This window comes from Podarcis muralis, chromosome Z, assembly GCF_964188315.1.
Source record: "Podarcis muralis chromosome Z, rPodMur119.hap1.1, whole genome shotgun sequence".
NCBI lineage: Eukaryota > Metazoa > Chordata > Lepidosauria > Squamata > Lacertidae > Podarcis > Podarcis muralis.
The window spans coordinates 37069418-37089120 of record NC_135673.1 but is presented as its reverse complement, the minus strand read 5'-3'; the positions used below and the strand labels follow the sequence as shown (position 1 = coordinate 37089120).

Genomic DNA, 19703 nt, shown 5'->3' with positions numbered 1-19703 from the left:
ATTATCCACATCTATCTTCTGCCCTGTGTCCAAGTGTTTTTGTTTGTTGGTTTGCCCCGAGCTTCCCCATGAAAACTCACTCTTTAAAGCTGAATTGGAACAAGCATCCATTCAGGTTTTCCAAAGATCAATGTTTTTCTCCAATTGAGCTTTAAAGAATGGGTTTCGGTGGGGAAAGCTCCAAAGCAAAAAACAGGGTGCTCAGACACAGAGCTTTAAATCGTGGGTGTGCCTGGAAAAAGTGTGGATTAGCCCTAATTTAGGTTCATTAATTTCAGCATATCCGCTCTAACTGAGTACATTTGTACCTCAGGTTAAGAACTTAATTCGTTCTGGAGGTCTGTTCTTAACCTGAAACTGTTCTTAACCTGAGGCACCACTTTAGCTAGTGGGGCCTCCCGCTGCCACCGCGCTGCTGTGGCGCAATTTCTGTTCTTATCCTGAAGCAAAGTTCTTAACCCGAGCTACTATTTCTGGGTTAGCGGAATCTGTAACCTGAAGCGTCTGTGACTTGAAGCATCTGCAACCCGTGGTACCACTGTATAACAACCCATTGCTGTTATAGCCTTCCTGATTAATGGAGGAAGAAAGTAGGAGCTATGAGCCTAAGTGCACCAACACAAAGCTCATGCATAGTTTTGTTTATTAAGTCAAAGTTTGGGACTTATTGTTAAATGCAAACATAATCATTCAAACAATAGCTAAACATTCTGGTTTCATTGTTCTCAATCCAATAGGCCCAAATGCTAGTTTAGATCAGGGGTGGGGAATCTGCACTCCTCCAGATGTTGCCGAACTCCAACTTTCAGCACCCCTAGCCAACATTCTTAATGGTAAGGAATGACGGGAGTTGCAGTTGAATAACACCTGAAGGTTTCTAATCCCTGCTTGAGATCTTAACTTTGTGGAGCTGCCTGCAAAACCCCATGGCCTGTTGTGCCCTGATGAATCCATTTAAATCACTGAAAAAGGAGACTGTTGGGGCTATTATTTCTCCAATCAGTGAATTCTGGTGGTGACCAACTGATGAATTCCCCACTTGTTGAAAAACCCTATTGTATTCCAGGCCCTGCTGCAGAACAGTAATCAAGGAAATGAAAGACATTCTAAGGAGAAGATTTTAAATGAATCTCCCTGTAATTGCTGGGTACTGACATAATCTTAAACTAAAATAGCAGGTAACAGAATCCTTTCCGATTGAAAATACCTTTTAAAGGAAGAATGAAATGCATAGGATACCTACAACAAACTGTGCCTTGTTAGTGTGCATTAGCCTGAAATTTATAGCTTCCCTGTAAAAGCTAATTTAATGTTACAATAAAGGTATTGTTTGTTTGAGCATTTTTGCATGTCTAGACTGCTCTTGGGGCTCTATTTTTCCCCCTACCTAAGCTGTGCCATAAAGCATAGCAGGGAGACAATATATTTCCGACTTCTCATGGATTGCTATTATTTTACAAGTCATTAACCCCCAGAGATCTTTAAAACATTCAGAGAGCAGCATGGTGTGGAACATACAAAGTTTAAAAAGTTAATTTCAGTGCATGATTTGAGTGCCCTTTCATTGTGCCATTGAGGGCCTTTTCAGCGAAGATAGGCAGAAAAACTGAACATGGCTGGGGGCTGCATTCTGCCTTGGTTGAGTGACTTCAAAGGTGCTTGACCCCTCACTTGCAGTGTTGTATTTCTATTGATTTTTTATTATTTCTTTCCTCCCCCCCCTTTTTTTTTTTACTGTTGTCTACAGACTGGGGAATAACTGATGCTTGCACTTTCTACCACTAATTAAGATTAGCTTTTGAATTCATAATACAAATGCACTGTAGAGCATTTGTCCATTTGTTGGCTCAAAAACACACCAAAGCTTCTCAAAAGCCCCGGCTCACCTAATACTCAATGGAAAGAGATGACTTTACACCAAGATTGGCCTGGTTTACAGGTCATGCTAAGCTGAACCATGGCTTAGCTTGAACATGCAGTGTACTGGAGAAGAGACTCTAGCTGCTTTGCTTCTCTCCTGTTGTTTTGCTGCTGTGCTATGTTGAGTTCAGCCATGGCTTGGCTTGACACAGAGGTAGCCAATGTAGTGCCCTCCGGTGGTTATGGACTACAACTCTCATCTGCCCCAGCCACCACGGCCAATTGCTAGGGATTATGGGAATTGTAGGCCACACATTATTCCCCTCCACTAAGGTGGAAGCGGTCTTCAGCTGCACAAAAATTACAGGAGACACATGAATGCACACTCTCATTTTGACTGTTCAAATATGTGCTACTGCCTTCAAATGATCTTTTAGGAAATTATAAATCACCAATGAGACATTTTCATAAATACTACTATTAAGATACTACTGTACAATAATCATTTTGAATGTGTATGGATTGTTTCATTGTAGCCCCTGCCTTGGCCTTAGAGGCTAATTGAGAGCCCATGAGACCTCTAAGTTCTGTTCCTTGTTGACTTTGCTCTCTGTGTGTACAAAGGGAACAGGAACAAAGCATCTATCTTATGCCTTGTTACATTTTCTTAAAAGGCTGCAAATGTATGCGCTCCCGTTTACTTACTTTATTTAGAAAAATAATAACAACATACTTTCAATAAGAAATTCCCAAGGCAGATACCACAGCATTACAATAATAATTTTAAAAAATCACAAGTTCAGAAGAACAATTGAATAAATAATAAAGACAATCAAATAATTTCAAGCAGCAGCAGCAAGCAGCAGTTGCAACTCTGGTACATTCAGCAGTTTAAAAGCTTTGGAGCAAGCCACATTGAATGTCATGAGGCTTACTACTGAGTAAATATGATTAAGATCAGGCTTAATAGTACTAACACAGGGATGAGGAAACTGTGGTCCTCTGGATAATGTTGGACTGCATCTCCCATTATTCCTGATAACTGGCCATATTGGATGGGGCTTGTGTGGGTTGGAGTTTAGCATTATCTAGACACTCACAGGGATGCGGGTGGCGCTGTGGGTAAAACCTCAGTGCCTAGGACTTGCCGATCTCATGGTCGGCGGTTCGAATCCCCGCGGCGGGGTGAGCTCCCATCGTTTGGTCCCAGCTCCTGCCCACCTAGCAGTTCGAAAGCACCCTTAAGTGCAAGTAGATAAATAGGTACCGCTTTATAGCGGGAAGGTAAACGGCGTTTCCATGTGGTGCTCTGGTGCCAGTTCACCAGAGCAGCTTCGTCACGCTGGCCACGTGACCCGGAAGTGTCTGTGGACAGCGCTGGCTCCCGGCCTCTAGAGTGAGATGAGCGCACAACCCTAGAGTCTGGCAAGACTGGCCCATACGGGCAGGGGTACCTTTACCTTTACCCAGACACTCACAAGTTCCTTGTCCTAGTGGCTAGTAGCTGCCATTTCCCACAAGAAATTTCCTAAGAATGAGATCATAATGTAGCCTTTTTCTGAGAGGTCTTCTGCAGCAAAACCTTAAGAGAATGTAGATGACTTCCCTCAAAGAATCATAAAAAGGACACCCAAATCATTGCCTGTGAGTGAGGAGGCAAAACATGGTAAGTACTTCTGCAGTGAACTTCTTTCCAGTAACTACCTTCTCAGAAGACAGCACCTCCTCACTGCACTGAGAAACATTTATTAAGTAGATCTTAGCTAGTTGGCAAGGGTGATGACTTTTGACAGGCAATCTGTGTGCCTAGATAGTGACAGAAATCAGCTTCCCCAGGTAATGGAATGCTTTGCAATGGAATTGCTGTGCAATTAAGGTGTGTGGGCCTCTATGCTTCCAATGTGGGATATGTCTATGCTTGACTAATGGACATCATGTCTGGATGGAAGGAGCAGCACATCAGGGATAGAGCTAGCAGCATGCCCCTATCCTCTGGAATTCTACAAATACCTCTTTATGCATGTTACTTGTGAAGCAGGCTCTTGAGAGTTTCAATTCCATACCATCACCACCACCACCATCATCAAATTAACTAGAGGACAAGCAGAATACAATGCAATGATGGAATGAAATCCCACAAAGCTGCTATGGCCCAGTGGCTCTCCAGATGCTGCTGGAATGCAACTTCCAACAGCTCTGACCATTGGCCATGCTGGCTTGGGATGATGGGAGCTAGAGTCAAAAAACATCTGTAGGGAGACACTTTTTCCACTCATGCCCTTTAATAAAAATAATCAATATTTTCAGGTCTGTTTCATCATGCAGGGCTTTTTTTCAGGGGGAACTCACAGGAACTCAGCTCCAGCACCTCTCAGGTGGGCACCCCTGAATGAGGGAGGTGTTCATGGTGAGTTCTGGCACCCCTTTTCATATAAAATTAGCACTGGTTTCATGCTATATCAGTTGTAATTTCATGCTATATCAGTTGTAATTTTCATATTGGGCTGGTTCAGATGCAACACTAAACTATGGTTTAGCATTGCATAAAAGAGCCTTGGGTTCACCTGCTCTCCCCACCTGTTCTCGCCTGTGGCATGGATGAAAGGAATGACAGGAAGCATCCCCTTCTGCTTTGAAACTTACCAGCATTCCCCATTAATCCGCCCGCTCTGCGCAGAGGTGGGACAATGTCCCACGTTATCGTGGGGGTCCGGGCCGCATCATGGTCCACAGTTGACCAATCCCACTGCCCAGGGGTTGTGGCTGGGACCTTTTAACCAGCTGTGTGGGCCAGCTGGCTTCCTTCTGGTTTGGTTCTTTGATCTCCTGCCCTCCTGCCCTTTTGTCAGGTTTTTGACACTGGCCTTTGACCATGGTTGGTCGCCGTTGAGGGGCTTGGTAGGAATTTTTCCACTTGGCAAATTGGCATTGGTCATTTGTTTTTCGCCTACCTCGTAGCAATCATCACAGCTTTTGTAATGTTTGGCGGTTAGGCATTGGTTGATCTTACGTTGGGGGAGGTGAGGTGTGGCCATCACCTGCCCCTCCAATATTAAGGGTATTCCGTTAAAGGAATCCGGGTGTGTGGATCTTGTCCGAAGCCCGGGGAGGGGCTAGGGCCATTCCATGACCCCATCGGGAACCCTAGGGTGAGCTCGAGTTGATTTGCATTGATGGAGCTCCCCCTATTGTTGGTTGACCCTTACAGGACACCCTGCATGACGGGCAGGAGGCAGATATAGTCAGGTCAATTCCAGTGCCTAAGCCAATACCGCTCACATTCTGTAACAAATAAAGTTGTGGCCTAAATTTGCCCAATAACCATTAACCTAGTATCTGTGTCCTTGTGTCTTGTTCATCAACGAGGGGTGGCCTCAGGGTCTTGACATGCAATATCTGAACTCAGAGCAACTCTGGCTAGTTTAAACAGTGGTTAGTGAGCAAGTCAGAATCATAAACTATTATTTGCTTTAGCTTGCTGAACTAACCGTATTTCCCTTGAGGGTCAAACTGTATTTTAATTGGACTACGTAAGGTAGCTAGGGAGCGGAGCTTTTCTTTCTTTAATTCAGGAATCAGAGTGGGAAGGATTTGCATCCAAACCTCTGTGTTTGGAGTTTTAACCCTTCTCTCACCAGACACAATCCTGAGGAAGATTTTTTCCCCAGCACCACATTGTCTGCCCCCAGTGCCACATATAACCTTGGGGTGGGGTGAGGGAAAAATATTCCGTTCACCTCCCCTCTCTGGGCATTGTAGTCCCAATGTAAATTGAGAAGCCAAGCAGCTGTAACTAAAAGTGTCATGTTCCTATCTATGCATTTCACTTAATGTGTAGCTTGATTCAAAGTCTGTACATAAAGGGGAATTCTGATGAGTTTAGATGGGGAAGCATACAATTTCTCCCTCAGAGCTTTGCTATAGGAGAAAGAGGAGGGGTGCAGGTTTGAGGCTTGTTTATGTAACACTAAACCACAGTTTATTGTTACACCAAAAAAGGACCTTTGTTTTGCTTTCTCTTATTTAGGCACCTTTGTACTGTGTTTGGTACAGTGGCAGAAAAGCAATTTAGAAATTTAAAAACAAATAAAATTTGGCTCAGGGGTATCATTGTTGATAAACATAACCAACAATTTGGGGCAACAATGCTTGCTGATGTACTGGAGCATAATGCATTTGTTTAAGTGGACAGTGAAGGAGAAAAAAAAACTAAAAGTGATGTCTTTGACTATTCATTTTCTTAGCTTTTATAGAGCTTCATTACTGTAAAGAAAGTGAAAGGTAATTACATTGTCATCAGCCAGCTAACTCATTTGCTTCATGAAGCAATGTTTACAGTTGTTTGTATGTGTGTTCCTCCCCCCTCCCCTCCCACCAATATAATTAAAATCCAGCTTTTGGTCCTTGTTGAAATTTATTCTCCGAGTTCTTGATTAAAACACAGGTATATTTTTAGAGATCTAGGGCTATGACAGAACTCTCCTCACAACTTGCAGAGTGAAACAGAGCCCCCATCTGCCCTGGGTACAATTTAAAACAGTGTCATAGCACTTAAATCAGCCCTGGTTTTTCCCAAAAAATCATGGGAATTGTAGTTTGTTAAGAATGCAGCTACAAAAGGATGGAGTGTGCTTAAGACTGCAGCTTAGGACTCACATCTTTGCTGTGAGTCCTGGAAGACCTGCTCCCTGTCTTGCAGGCCTTTTCCACCTGGCCTAGGAAAGTGGGGCCTTTGCTGACTCCAGCTACAAAAGCTGAGGTGACTGAACACTCTTGGGGTGTAATATTTCTTACTATGTTTTGTTGCTGCTATTATTGTCCTAAATGTTTTTAACATTTTAAATCGTTTTAACTGCTTTTTAACACAGTCATTTTGGGGATAAAATCACTTGCATCTACCAGGATCTTGACTCCGATGAATCTCATGGGGTGGCCAGAGCACTGTCTAGTCCTGTTGTGCTGGATGAGTTTCAGTTGGTAAGGCTCGAGGATGTGGACAAGGTGCTTGAATTGGCCATGGTGACCACTTGCACTCCAGACCCTTGTCCATCTTGGCTGATAACAACCAGCAGCAAGGGGGACAGCTGGCTCACCGGGGCTTTCTTATTAGTAAATTAATTATTATTATTAGTTGTATTTATTTATTAAATTTCTGTCCCAACTTTACTCCCAAAGGAGCCCAGTGTGGTAAACAACAAGAAGAAAAAATACAATTAAAATGAATAAAATCATCTTTCAAATAAACAAAACAAAACATGAATAACATCTGAAAGAATACCATCATAGTTAATCATTTTAAGGTGGCTACAAACAGTATATGTCAGCAATCATATGCCTAGGTGAACAGGAATGTTCAATTTGAATGTTAATAATAGGAGAGGCAGAGACACCTAATCTTCACATATGGGGAACCACCATTGAAAAGGCCCTGCCATAGGTGAGTGCCAACTGGGAAACATTCAGGGGCATCACCACCACCAACAGGCCCTAAATGTGTTTAGGATTGCTATTTTCATTTTCCTAACAAAAAGGCAAGTTGAGATCAGTTCAGAAATACCCTGCGAAATCCAAGTACAGTACTGTGACTGATGTAAATTGATTACAAGTGTACCCTAAATAAAATATTAGTAAGCGGGAAGTAGGCATGCAGCACTGAGTGATTTGGTGTCTGAACCAGCTGCCTCAGAATGCTTTTCAGTCTTCCTGTCTCACTCTGTAAGCACAAACTGGAAGGCAACAATGATATTTTGCTGGTATTTTGCAGCACAGACACTATAATCCACCTCTACTACAAGATGAATGAGTGGGGGGTTTATCTTCGAATCCTAAAAGGAAAACTACTATAAGCAGGCTTTCTCTGCCTTCCAAGACCTGAATATATTTCATTCCCTGGTTATGATTTGTATCCTTCTCTTCTCTTTTTCTTTTTTTTAAAAATCTCCTCCGGGTAGCAAAGTTCAGGAAAAGTGATTGCTAAAGCATGTATTAGTTATTTTGTTTAGCAAGCTTCATACACTCCACGCAGATCACAAATCTCAACAAACAACCCAGATTTTTAAAATGGAAGTGGCAGATCTTTTCTTTTTTAAAAAATGAAATTAAATCCATAGGATTCTCTGGGGAGGGGAAGGTATTGATTTTGTTTGTTACTATGGGATTTTTGTGTTGTTTTTATATTGTAAACCACCCTGTGATGGGTGGTATAGAAATTTAATAAATAATAATAATTACTAGGGTTTGTTTATTGTTCTTGGAGGGCACTAGGCATATGGCACTTCATGGAGAAGGAACTGTCTTCTGATACTGCAGAGAACATGGTCAGGTAAAAAATAATACTGGAGAGGGTTGCTAGGACAGGTTGCTGTGGTTTAAAAGTGACATGAAAATTTCAGCATGTGTTGCTTGCTATGGAAGTTCCATCAGCTGAAATTCCTTCTTCTACACAACTATTAAAAGGTGAAAGAAATATGTCCTCTTTTGCACCTGGCCGCCAAATTAGGCTTTAAAAAAACCAGCATGTATTATATACAGTGGTTCCACAATATATTCTGCCAACAAATCACCACCTAAAGTCCATATTTTGCAGAAGGGACTCAAATCCCTATACAAAATGCAGTGTTGTGCAATTAAAGTGGATTAAAGTGCATACAAATCAGAACAAATATTCAGTGAAGACTGGGCATAGTCAAACCTACATATAAGCTTTGTGCAAGCAAATCTGAATGAATATTCAATAAGCAGGCCGTCTGGAAGGGACCTGAATAGATCCTCTCCTCTTAGGCATAGATCCTTCTTTTCCATTCATTCCCTTCCATCTGCTCACCTGCCCACCCGCCATGCTCATGAGAATAGCATAAATCTGGAGTCTTCTTTTTGAGAGTTTCAAAATGCATGGCAGTCTTCAATGAATAGAAGGCCTCTTGTTTCACACTAGTGGTGGCTGATGAACATTTGCTTATTAAATTTGTGTAGTGCCCTTCCCCCGTGGATCCCAGGGTGGCTCACAACATAAAAATACAATATAAAAACACAAAATACATAATAAAAGTAAGAACAATCCCCCACCCTAATTTCCATCTTCCCCATACCTCCCACAAACACATTTAAAACGGGTACAATATGTTAATCAGCCAAAGGAACTTTTTTTTTTGCCTAGTGCCTAAATATGTGTAATGGAGGCGCCAGACAAGCCTCCCTGGGGAGACTATTCCACAGATGGGGAGCCAATGCAGAAAAGATCTCTTGTGGGGAAGGCTCACTAGTTGGAGAGAAAGCAAGAAGACCAACAGAAGGTGGAGCCAGAGCCAATGGCAGGCAAAGCTTAAATGGTTGCAGATAAGGATGCGGAGCAGGTTGGGATTGGCTGAGATTCCCCATTTTCCTTAATGGGCTGGCCCCTCTACTTCATGCAGTTGCCAAACCCTCACTTGATGTGCAGTAACTCTGCCAGTTTCATAGCACTTGAGGAGCTCTTGAGTGAGATGGATTTCCTCTCCAGGGTTTTGGTTGCAGAGTTTAGAAAAGCCCTGCACAATCTGTTGCCCTACAGATGTTTTGGACTGTGATTCCCATAAGCCCCAATCAGCATGGCCATGATTAGGAATGGAGTTGCAGTCTGAAACATCTGGATGAAAGAGTTCAGGGAAGGCTTGGTTAGGTTGTCATCAGGGCTGGCCCAAGACAATTTGCTGCATTGTCCCTGGCAAGTCAAGGTACATAGTACCCCAGGATGCAGCCAAGTCCTTTTGATGTCTGGGTCAGAAAATGCCACAAAGTCCTCTCCCCCTCCCTGGCACTAGAAAGACAATAACCATCACTCACCTAACTTAACAGTTTGCTGCCTTTGCATCAATCAGTTGCTTGAGGCAAAGCTGTCACTCTGCCTAACAGTCGGGCTAGCCTCCACTGGCAAGACTAGGAATATCACTGAGTCATTAAACTCACTGGGTGACTGTAGGTCAGTCTCTAATGCCCCTCCCCTTCTCTTTCCATTAGTATCTCACAAAGATGTTGTGCAGAGGAAGCTGACTTATACTGAGTCAGACCACTGGTCCAGCTGGCTCAGTACACACTGACTGGCAGCAGCTTTTCAGGGATTCAGGCAGGAGAAAATTCCCAGCTCTACCTGCCTATGGGCCTATGCAAAGACAATGTTCTGCCAACCAAGCTAAAATTTGGGCAGGGCTGCCCCAATGCATTTTGGCAGTGGTGGAGTGTTCCTTGCTGGTGCCTGGGGTAGGTGGGCACCAGGCAGTGGCGTAGCGTGGGGGGTGCAGGGGGGGGGCCGGCTGCACCGGGCGCAACATCTGGGGTTAGGGCAAATCCACAGGTTAGGGGGCGCAAATCCACGGGTTAGGGGGCCAAATTACTTGCCTTGCCCCGGGTGCTGACAACCCACGCTACGCCACTGGCACCAGGGAGTGCACAGCACACTGTGGTGGAAGGACATGCCTGGAGCAACCCCTGCCCACTGGAGCTGTGAGCCCATGCTGCACTGCCTGCCTGGTTGTGCAGTGGGGAGCCCAGCCAGTCAACACGGCCCTGCTTTGAGGGGTGCACTCACGGTGCCCTGTGAGTCCAGTGCTGCTTTGCGAGACTTGCAAATGTGGTGCAGGGCTGGGAGGGTGCATGCCTGTTGCGACCCCCCCCCCCCAAAAAAAAACCTGTCCCCAGGGCTAAGGCCCCCCAGCTCCACCCATGCGTCACCTCTGCATTCTGGCACCTGAGGCAAACCACAAAATGACACCTCCCCACTAGGGAGTGAGTGAATATTTACATCAGGAACAAGGGCGGGGGAAAGATCTACACTGGGAACAAGGGTGGGAGAAAACTAGCAGTGCCTCCTATTTGCCAAGAGGCTGCTGTAGAGGCAGCATGGGGAGTGCTGCCAAGGATGTGGCCGATTCAGCCTCCAAGGAGGACATCGCAGCCATTGCTGCCGCTGCAGTAGCAGCTGTAGCAGCAGACAATGCATTCCTGCTGCCCCTATGGATCCTGCCACCCAAGGCAATTGCGTCACCTTGCCTCGTGGATGGGTGGTGGAGAGAATGAGCTGCCCTTCCTTGAGGTCCCTGGAGAAAGACTGGAATCAAACAGAATTCAAATAAACATAGCAGGTGGTACCCAGTGATAGTCAGGCCCAGAGTCTTCTGGGATGGACCATTTGTGAGGAGCAGAGCACCTGCTAAGACAGCAGCCTAGGAGCCACCACCATGCCCCATTCATGCACTTGCACTTGGAAGTTCATCCATTCATCCATTTGCACTTGGAAGCTCCTGGGTTCAGTCCTCAGCAGGTCTCCAAGTAGGATTGGGGCTGCTGAATACTGAGCCAGACGGACCAGTCTCAGTATGAGCTAGCTCCCTATATAGAGAGCAGAATCGCTTACTTCCATTTACTTAAATGGGACTACTCTGAATAAGTTGGGTATCACCCAAAGGGGAAGGAAAAAGATAAAAGGAAATGGATTTTTAGATTAATCATCTGTTACTTCTCTAAGACGAACGCCGAAGAACGATCCCAGCTCGGTCAGATCCTCGAGTTATTAGCCCCCTGCCTTCTTGTATTTATTAAAGGTGACTTATTGTTTTTGGGAGAAACGAGCGTCTTTCTGCCTCGCCTGATTTTTCCATGAGCTGAAAGCAGCAGCTTACAGAACCCTTAAGACCACGGGAGGAAAGCGGTAGGGGGGGGGGGAATCTTTTTTTAAACCCCCCCTCCTTCTCTTCCCCCGCCTCCCTCATTTGCATTTCCCCCTCCATTCCCCGCCTCCTTTGCAGTGATGTCAGCCCCGGCGAGGACTTGCTGGCAGTGGTTGGGAAAGCGGAGTTCAGACGGCAGCAGCCGGAGCGCGGAGCGGATGCGGCCAGTGCGTGGAGCAGCAGCAGCAGCAGCAGCAGCAGCAACACGAATCGCGAGCCCCCGGGCGGGAGCGCGCCCGGAGTCTCCGGCTCGCCTTCGGGGGGAGTCCTGCGTAGACCGAGACAGCTCTTGGGGCAGACTGGCCACCTGAGCCCCGGGGAAGAGACTTTCCCTCTCCTGGGAGGGGGGAGACGGGATACCGTCTCGCCCTTAGCCGCCTCTTGTTCCGACCCCCTACATCACCAGCACCGCCGCCCCCAGCCGACCTCTCAGAGGGGCTCGGCACTCGAAAAGAAGGACGTTGTAAACCATCCCGGTGATTGCATAAAGCTGGAGGATTTCTTCCTTCCAAGTTGCAACGAATCTCTTCGTGCAAGTTGTTTTTTTCAGAAAAAAAAAAGAAACCCAAACCAAGCCAGCCAGCAGCTTGCCAGACTTGGCCCCATCCTCTTCTTTCCAGCGTTCCTTTGGGTAGTTGAGAAGCCGGTGGGTACGCGGACTTCACTTGCCTTCCCCGGTCTCTCACTTGCCCTACAGCAGCAAGCGTGTTTGAATAACTCTCAAGTTAGGATCTCTTCGTTTTGTCTCTGTCTCTTGTCTCTCCTCACGCTGTGGAAGAAGGGCACCCCCCTCCCAGCCACCCCCACCAGTCTCACTACTTCGTTTTTGATCTTACTGTTTTTCGTCCTAGACGATCTCCTCCGTACCCGTACCCATGTAATAATTCATTCCAAGATTCTGAGCAGAACAAGGATTTTCCTTTTCTTTACCCACCTCATGGTGCGCTTTGGGTCTGACTTGAAGGCAACGGAAAGGAACGGCATGGCTGAGGAGCAGCTTTAGACGGAGATTCTCTTGCTCACACAAGGAATTCAAGGTAAGGCAGAGAAAGTGGGTGGTGCGTCTCGAGGAGAGCTGGGGAGAGACTTCGTCTAGGGAGAGCGCTGGCGGTCTACAAGCAAGCGCCTTCTCTCTATCTAGATTCTCCTTTCGCTTCCTTATCCTTCCACACGCTGTAGATCTTTGCAATCTAGGTATGCAGCGCTGGTACACCCGTGGCTTAGATTTTGCAGGGGGTGGTGGTGGAAGAGAGAGAGCCAAACTGTGTAGCTTCTGGGAGGAGGGGAACCCCCCTTCCGCAAACTGATATGTGATGTGATCCCTCCCGATCGCTGAAGATCGCACGGTCTTTCTCCCTCCCTTTTGCAATGCAAAGCCCATCGCGAGCAGTTCAGCTTTTGAGTGTCAGGGTGCAGAGTACTTAGTGAAGGGGGGGAGGGTCAGAGATGTGAACGGGGGAGGAAAAACATATGGAGTTTTTTATTGATGCAGTTTTAATCCTGTAATGGAGACTGCATTAGACGGGGGATTGCATTAAAAAAAACCTGCTCTGTGTGTGTGACACACACACACACACACACACACACAGAGAGAGAGAGAGAGAGAGAGAGAGTCAGACAGACAGAGAGTAAGGGAAAGTAAAAAAACAACAACACTCCACCGACCAGCGATGTGCTGGATTGTAAATGAAGTTCCCTGATTGAAGGATTTCCTTGAACTCTGGTGATCAGCTTAAAGTTACTGTGCATTTGGCACATTAGAATAAGATGTAGCACAGATCAGTGTTTGGGTGGGTTGGCAAATATACTGGTGATTTCCTTGAGTCCTTGAATGAGCGGGAGAAGAAATTTAACATTTCATATCTCTAATAGCTAGTTCCAGCTCCGCAAGGACCTGGAGAGGAAAGACTTAGGGGGCACTAAGCTAAGCACGGCTTTCTCTTTCCTTAGCAGTATTGGGAGAAAGTGAGTAAGATAGGAATCAGATTATGGCTCCCTCCCCCTTCCTAGGTAGAAATTGGTCACAGTGTGGATCTTTAAAACCTGCTGGCTGCAGATGGAAATGTTGCAGTTTGGCTGCAGAACGGAGGGTCTCTCTTTTCCTGCATGCAAGCTTAGCATAGTAATAACTTGTAAGAAGTAGCTCTGAGGTCTGAGATGAGGAGCAGGGGAGGAGGCATTAGCTTCTGTATGATCATGTGTGGGGAGGGGGGAGGGGGCGTGGACCATGAGAATACAGCATTGCCTTAAAATAGCTTGAGTGCAAGCATTTTGTTAAGAAGGCAAAAAATAAAGAGCCTGTTGCCTTACGCAAAGCCTGTGACTTCCACCCTGATCTGATGTTTTTAAATAAAATAAAAAGCAGAGAATATTGATAATGCAGGAGTGTTGGCCCATCAAAAATGGAAGGTGCCCTCAGAGCATCTCTTAGGGTCTCTGAGCATGATGCGATGGTGAAGGCAATAATATTTGAACTTCCCACTGTTGTAAATATGAAAATGCAGAAGATCCATGCAGAACTCTTGCTGCAAATGAGCCAAGGTTATAAACGAATGAAAGCATGCAAGTAAATATTGGGCTGAAATAAGAGCAATGAATTGTTTAAAGTGGGGCTGGGAGAAGTATTGAGGCAAGAAGTTACTTCCTCTGCCCAGTGAACTCTTACAAAAGGAATGATTTCCTCCATAAGTAACACCACAGATTTAAAAATCTAATTAGAACCTCGTGGAGTTTTTATTTTATTATCTTACAATGTTTCCCAGATTGGTAATGGAAAATGACAGATGAGTGACTTCTTCTGTCAATGGAATTGGTGTGCAAGCTTGCAAGTTAAACAGAGTTCTTTATTGTGCAGAAAGTGTCCAGCAGAAACCTCTCCTGTAGCATTGCCAACAGCTCTAGGATGGGGCTAAGTCTCTCTCTCTCTCTCTCTCTCTCTCTCTCTCTCTCTCACACACACACACACACACACAGAGAGAGAGAGAGAGAGAGAGACTGACTTCCGTAAATATATTCAAATAAAGCTTTATTGGCTTGTCAGAAATGGTTTGTTTTCACATCTGAAATGTGAAAGGGAACTCGGGGTATGCCTTCATACTTGAATGCTTCCAAAACTGTGAATTTTGCATAAGATAAAGGTGAAAGCGAGAGAGGGAGGCATGAGTTTACATTATGCAGTACAGCACAGAAAAACCCCACTAAGCAAAAACTAAAAACAACCCCCCACGTTTTTTTCATTATATATATTGTGTGTGTGTATCTGTGTAGAAAAATTGGCATGTGGGTGTCAATTGCAAAGACGGGATCAGAATATCAATGACTTAAACCCTGGAGACGCAAGGGGTTAGCTTGATAAGCAAAAGGCAAGCTCTTTTGAAGAGTGAGCTGGCAGAGAGAGGTCTTTAAATTTCCAGGCATGTTCTACTTCAGCTGTGTCTGTAGTCAAATCTGAAAATAAAACTGAACATTACTTAAGTCAATGATTCTTGGGATATATATATATATATATATATATGGATGGTATGGCAGAATCAACTCTCTCTCATGGGTAGCAAGTAACGAGATGCTGCTGTTATTGCAAGATGTGTGAACGTTTTCTATTTAAATCCTCCTTCTGTCAAATTAAACAGTTAAGGTGCATATCTGTTGCTTTATTTCTTCCCTCAAGGTGGTTACCCATACAGATAACTGTTTGCATTTTAATTCTCCCACCCCATAAAGAAGTATTATTGCTTCATGGCTGTATAGCTCTTCCTTCTTTTCTTTTAAACATGACCATAGTTGCAGGATAATTTATATTCAGCATAGGACTGTCTGCTTGGTACAATTGGTTTTATACATCACAGCTCCTCAAAAAGGAAGATCAAAGATTTGGACCTGTAACACATTTGTATTCTGCATGGGCCTAGGCAACATTCTGTCGGTCTCTCACATAGTTAAGATTGTGTCCATCTCCTTCCGTTCTTTTTAGCACTCATTTGCTTAGTGGTTTATTATTTACCCATCCAAATTGTGCTTTGAGCTGTAACCAGAGCCTACTGATGCAGCCTGCATTATTTGTACACATTGCAGGCTGCTAAAGTCTGTTTCTGATGGTGATCATCAGAAAGTGGTGAGGGTCTAAGGGCTGGAAGAACCTGACCTTTTTATATATTAAGAAAAAACAAAGCTTCTGGTTTCTTTGTGTTCTAGATGACTGCTTGATTCATGTTATGGGCTTGGTGAAGCTTTTCCTGGGACAGATGAGCATCACTGTTGGAAGGAAGGAAAGTGTTGGGTTGGTTTTGGTTCACTCTGGGAACTGTAGGTGGTTTAACTTCTGATAGTGCACTTCAGTCTAAGTTACGGTTGATATCAAAACAGAATGAAGGTACATTGTAGTATAAGGTAACGGAGTTTTAGGAATTGGAAGCAGCAAAATATAAACCTGCATAGTTCAGTACTGGCATATAGTACGTGAATCTTGATTTGGAATGCTATAGAATGTGTTTCACCATTCCATTCCTTTGTTCACAAAGATATAGTTAAGGCAGCACATAAAATTAGTGAGGCTACCTAAATGGTGTGTTGGCTTTATGCAGAACGTTGTTTTCTCCAGTGAATTCAAAGGGTAGAGAATGTACTATGAGGACGTAGGCAAGCTTTTCTCTCTTCTGGTCTTGCATTCTCTTTGTTTTTGTAGCCTCAGACTGGTTGACCTCATATGTCTATGATTTGGTTCTAGGCATAATTATTCTCAACTTAAGTCAACCTCATTGTATTTTGTGGGGGTTACTCCACAGTGAGTGCAATCTGAGAGCACTGCCTTGATGCGCTAAGAATGATAGCGAGTGATTTGCTCTGCAAGGTTATTGGGAAGAAGGAACACATAGACTTATGCATTCTACAAGTCCTAGCGAAATGTTGAGCAACGGGAAAACAATGAATTCCCCATTCCATATGTTTTACTTTCTGCCCATAAGTGCCATTCCATAGCACTGTTGGAGCTCTGTACACATCATGTACATGGAAAGTTCATGTGAAATGTTCTGTGGGAATTTTGCACATGACTTGAATTTTGAGCCATTGGGTTGCTTGCTGTTTGCCCTTGGCTTAAGCTTGATGGGATGAGCACATCCCTTGGTAGATGCTTGTCTGCTTCTAAGTAGTTCAGAGGCGGTGGTGTGTGAGCTACCTAGAAGTAGGGTCGTACAAGTCATAAGAGTCAGTTCTGTTATCTGTGTCCAAAAACTGGCACTATGTTCCTCTGAGCTTAATACTACTCTGAGTCTACAGAAAATAAGAGGATGACGAAATCCCTGGTTTTGCAATTCTGAAAACACTTGCCCTTGATAGGACACATGTCCTTGGGAAGAAGGTGGTTCTCTGTGTTTAATGTTGACCTGCTCTCTCAGAACTCCAACATCCTCTAGCTCATTTGAAAGTCTCATTGATGTTGAGTTAGCAGGGTCAGGATTCTAGCCCTGGAGGTTCTTCCTACCTTGAAGCAAATGTGGTGCAGAAGCACCATGCTGTCTGCAGCCTCATCTTGCTTGGGAGCAAGTCCTGGTGATGTCACTGGTCTATATCCCTGAGCAATTGTGTAGAGTGCTGCGCTGCAGCCATTTTGTTGCCTACAGTGGCCAAGTGTGTGAAACTGAACTTTAACACAGGCTTCTCCTGAAGGCTGATGCTCTAGGCAGAAATAAGTGCTTAGACATAGGAATGAAGGGATGAAATAAGGAGCAGGGAAAAAAAAATGTAAATTGGAAGGGTGCATTCCATTATCCTACGGGGTTTGCAAAGGGACTTTCTGCATTTCATTATTCCAAATAGTTTGAAAGTCAATCTCTTTCAATTATTGTCTGAGTTTAGTAGAGTGACTTGACAGAAATTGTATAACATGCTATTACCTTTCTCTGCTTGCAAAATCCCTGTTAGCAGATTTTAAACTTCACTTCTAACTCTTTTGTGTTGTGGATGGAATAAAAGTGGCCTCTGTAGAATATCGATTTATCACCAGCAGCAGATATGTTACTTATTTTAAAACCTTATTTCCCTCATTTGTTTTTTTTTATAAAAAAACCCAAACCCAACACTTTATAGCACTGATCCACAACCCTTGCTCTTTGCAAGTGCAGATAAAGAAAAGGCGTATCAGATACATTTATGTTTCAGTGGGTGAATGGCATTTGGAAAGCACATAACTAGATATTTCAATAGAACCAGATCTTTTAAAAAAAAAGCTGTTTGGGGTCTTATTTCAAGGCCTCCTGCCAAGTCATCCCAAATTGCCCCCAATTATATAAACCTTTCAGAATCTTCTGCATTGCATTACTTGGGAATGGGTTATGGCTTGCTGATAGATCCTGTGATTTGTATGCAGAAGAACTGAGAGTCATACCCAGAATCTCCAGGTAGGACTAGAAAAGACTCTTTTGAAGCACTGGACAGCCATTTCCAGTCAGTGTAGACAGTTCTGGGCTAGATGGATCAATGTGCTGACCCAACATAAGATAGCTTCCTACGTCTCTGAAAGCACGATCCCAAACTCAGTGAACTGCCTCAGACATCCTTTCGATTGTTCATTCATGATTTGTGCTTGTGATAGTACAGTATTGTGGTGATTACATGCAATCTCATTTTCAACACTGTTTGCAGCACCGAAGATTTGGGGTGGACATAGTGATTTGTTTCCACAAACAAACCATGCATATCCTATAACTTGCCGCTGTAATCCTGCAACTTTTTATTTCACAAATTTTCTGGTTTATTTGTGTGTTTTGTGTAGGTTGTTTTCCTTTTTTGCTTTTTGTTTGCCCTGCTGTTGTGAAACCGCAGTGCAAGAGTGATGTGGGGGAAGAATCACAGAACAACGAATGATGTGTGCATGGTCCAGTATAATCCACCACTAATGCCCTACTTTTGCACCAATTACATGTTGGAGAAGGCACCCCCAAAACCCACCAGACTGAAGGGGACCTTTGGGGCAATTTCAAAGGCCTTACTGGGCATTCTGGATACGTTTTTGAATACATCATAGATAAGGGTGTGTACAACTTGAACAAGGCATAATATGTTGCCTTGTAACTGTATTTGGTTGAGTTTCCTTAAATGTCTGGCCTGAAGAAGATCTTGGTTTTGCTTCAGGTAAAATTATTGTGACAGCTACGTAACTGTGGTTTTGCTTTATAAGTATTGCAAGCTTCAGCTCGCGTTTATTCTGAGACGGTATGCTCTAGTTAGTGCTGGAAGCTGGACTCGAGTGAGCAAAGGCTGCACAATTTAGCTCTCCTTACAGCAAGCTACATGGAGCCTTTTGCTAAAGAGGGTTGGGTGTGGGTGTGTGACTTTTTAATTAAGGCCTAGCTTCCACACCACTCATTTATTTATAAATCTTTTTTAATGCAATGTGCAGTTATCTCTGTGGAATTTAATTTCAATTGAAGGTGTCACAGAAGGAGGAACAGGAAGCAAGAGCAGAATTTTACTCTGTCGTTGATAAGATAGTGAGCAAAATGGAGGTTTAAGATATGGAAAGCAGGAGCCTCACTTAGCCTGGTTGACTTGGCAAAGGGTGGTCTGTAGGTACCTGCAGTTCACAATCTCTGTCCATACAACCCCCTTCTTCTTTATCCTACTTCCATCCTTGACTGGTCCACTACACCAGCAGTAAAGGCAAGGCCAGAAGAGAACCAGTGTGGTGTACTAAGAAAGCAAATATCTGAGTAACAAGTGTGGGTCTGTTTATTTTCATGTATGTGACAAAATGTATACTGTTTAATAAATATACTTATTACACAACTGTTCTCTCTCTCTTTGTGTGTTTGTGTTTGTGTGTTTTAAAAAAACCTTTTGCTTTCTGGCCGCAATTTTCATGTGCATCCTAATCAGCTTCTGACAGTTTTGAACAAATATCGCTATTGCAGGGCATCAAGTGGTATAATTCTAACTGTTTCAGAATTTCAGATTGCTATGCAGAAATGCATACTGCAGTTTTTCCTCTACCCTCGGTGGTTCTGAGTTCTTTTGGAGGGGAAATTTTATATTTCTACTACTAGCAGCATCTCTCAAAATCAGGCAGTACTTCTCTAAGCAAAGGATGGCTTCATTTTATTTATTGAAATAAGTTCAAGGGAAAAGTTTGAGGTGCTGGTATAGAGC

The 19703-nt window shown here is 44.0% G+C and overlaps 1 protein-coding gene across 4 annotated transcripts in view; it reads left to right on the top strand.

Moving 5' to 3' along the window:
* The first annotated feature begins 11663 nt into the window (after positions 1 to 11663).
* The window catches only part of PCDH11X (protocadherin 11 X-linked), a 738698-nt gene continuing 730658 nt past the window's right edge, over positions 11664 to 19703 (top strand). For 3 of the 4 annotated variants that reach the window (XM_077922718.1, XM_077922719.1, XM_028714630.2), the window contains exon 1: positions 11664 to 12598. The gene's annotated coding sequence lies outside the window, so the exon portion shown is untranslated. The remainder of the gene's footprint in view (positions 12599 to 19703) is intronic. The other variant, XM_028714631.2, reaches the window with a different exon arrangement.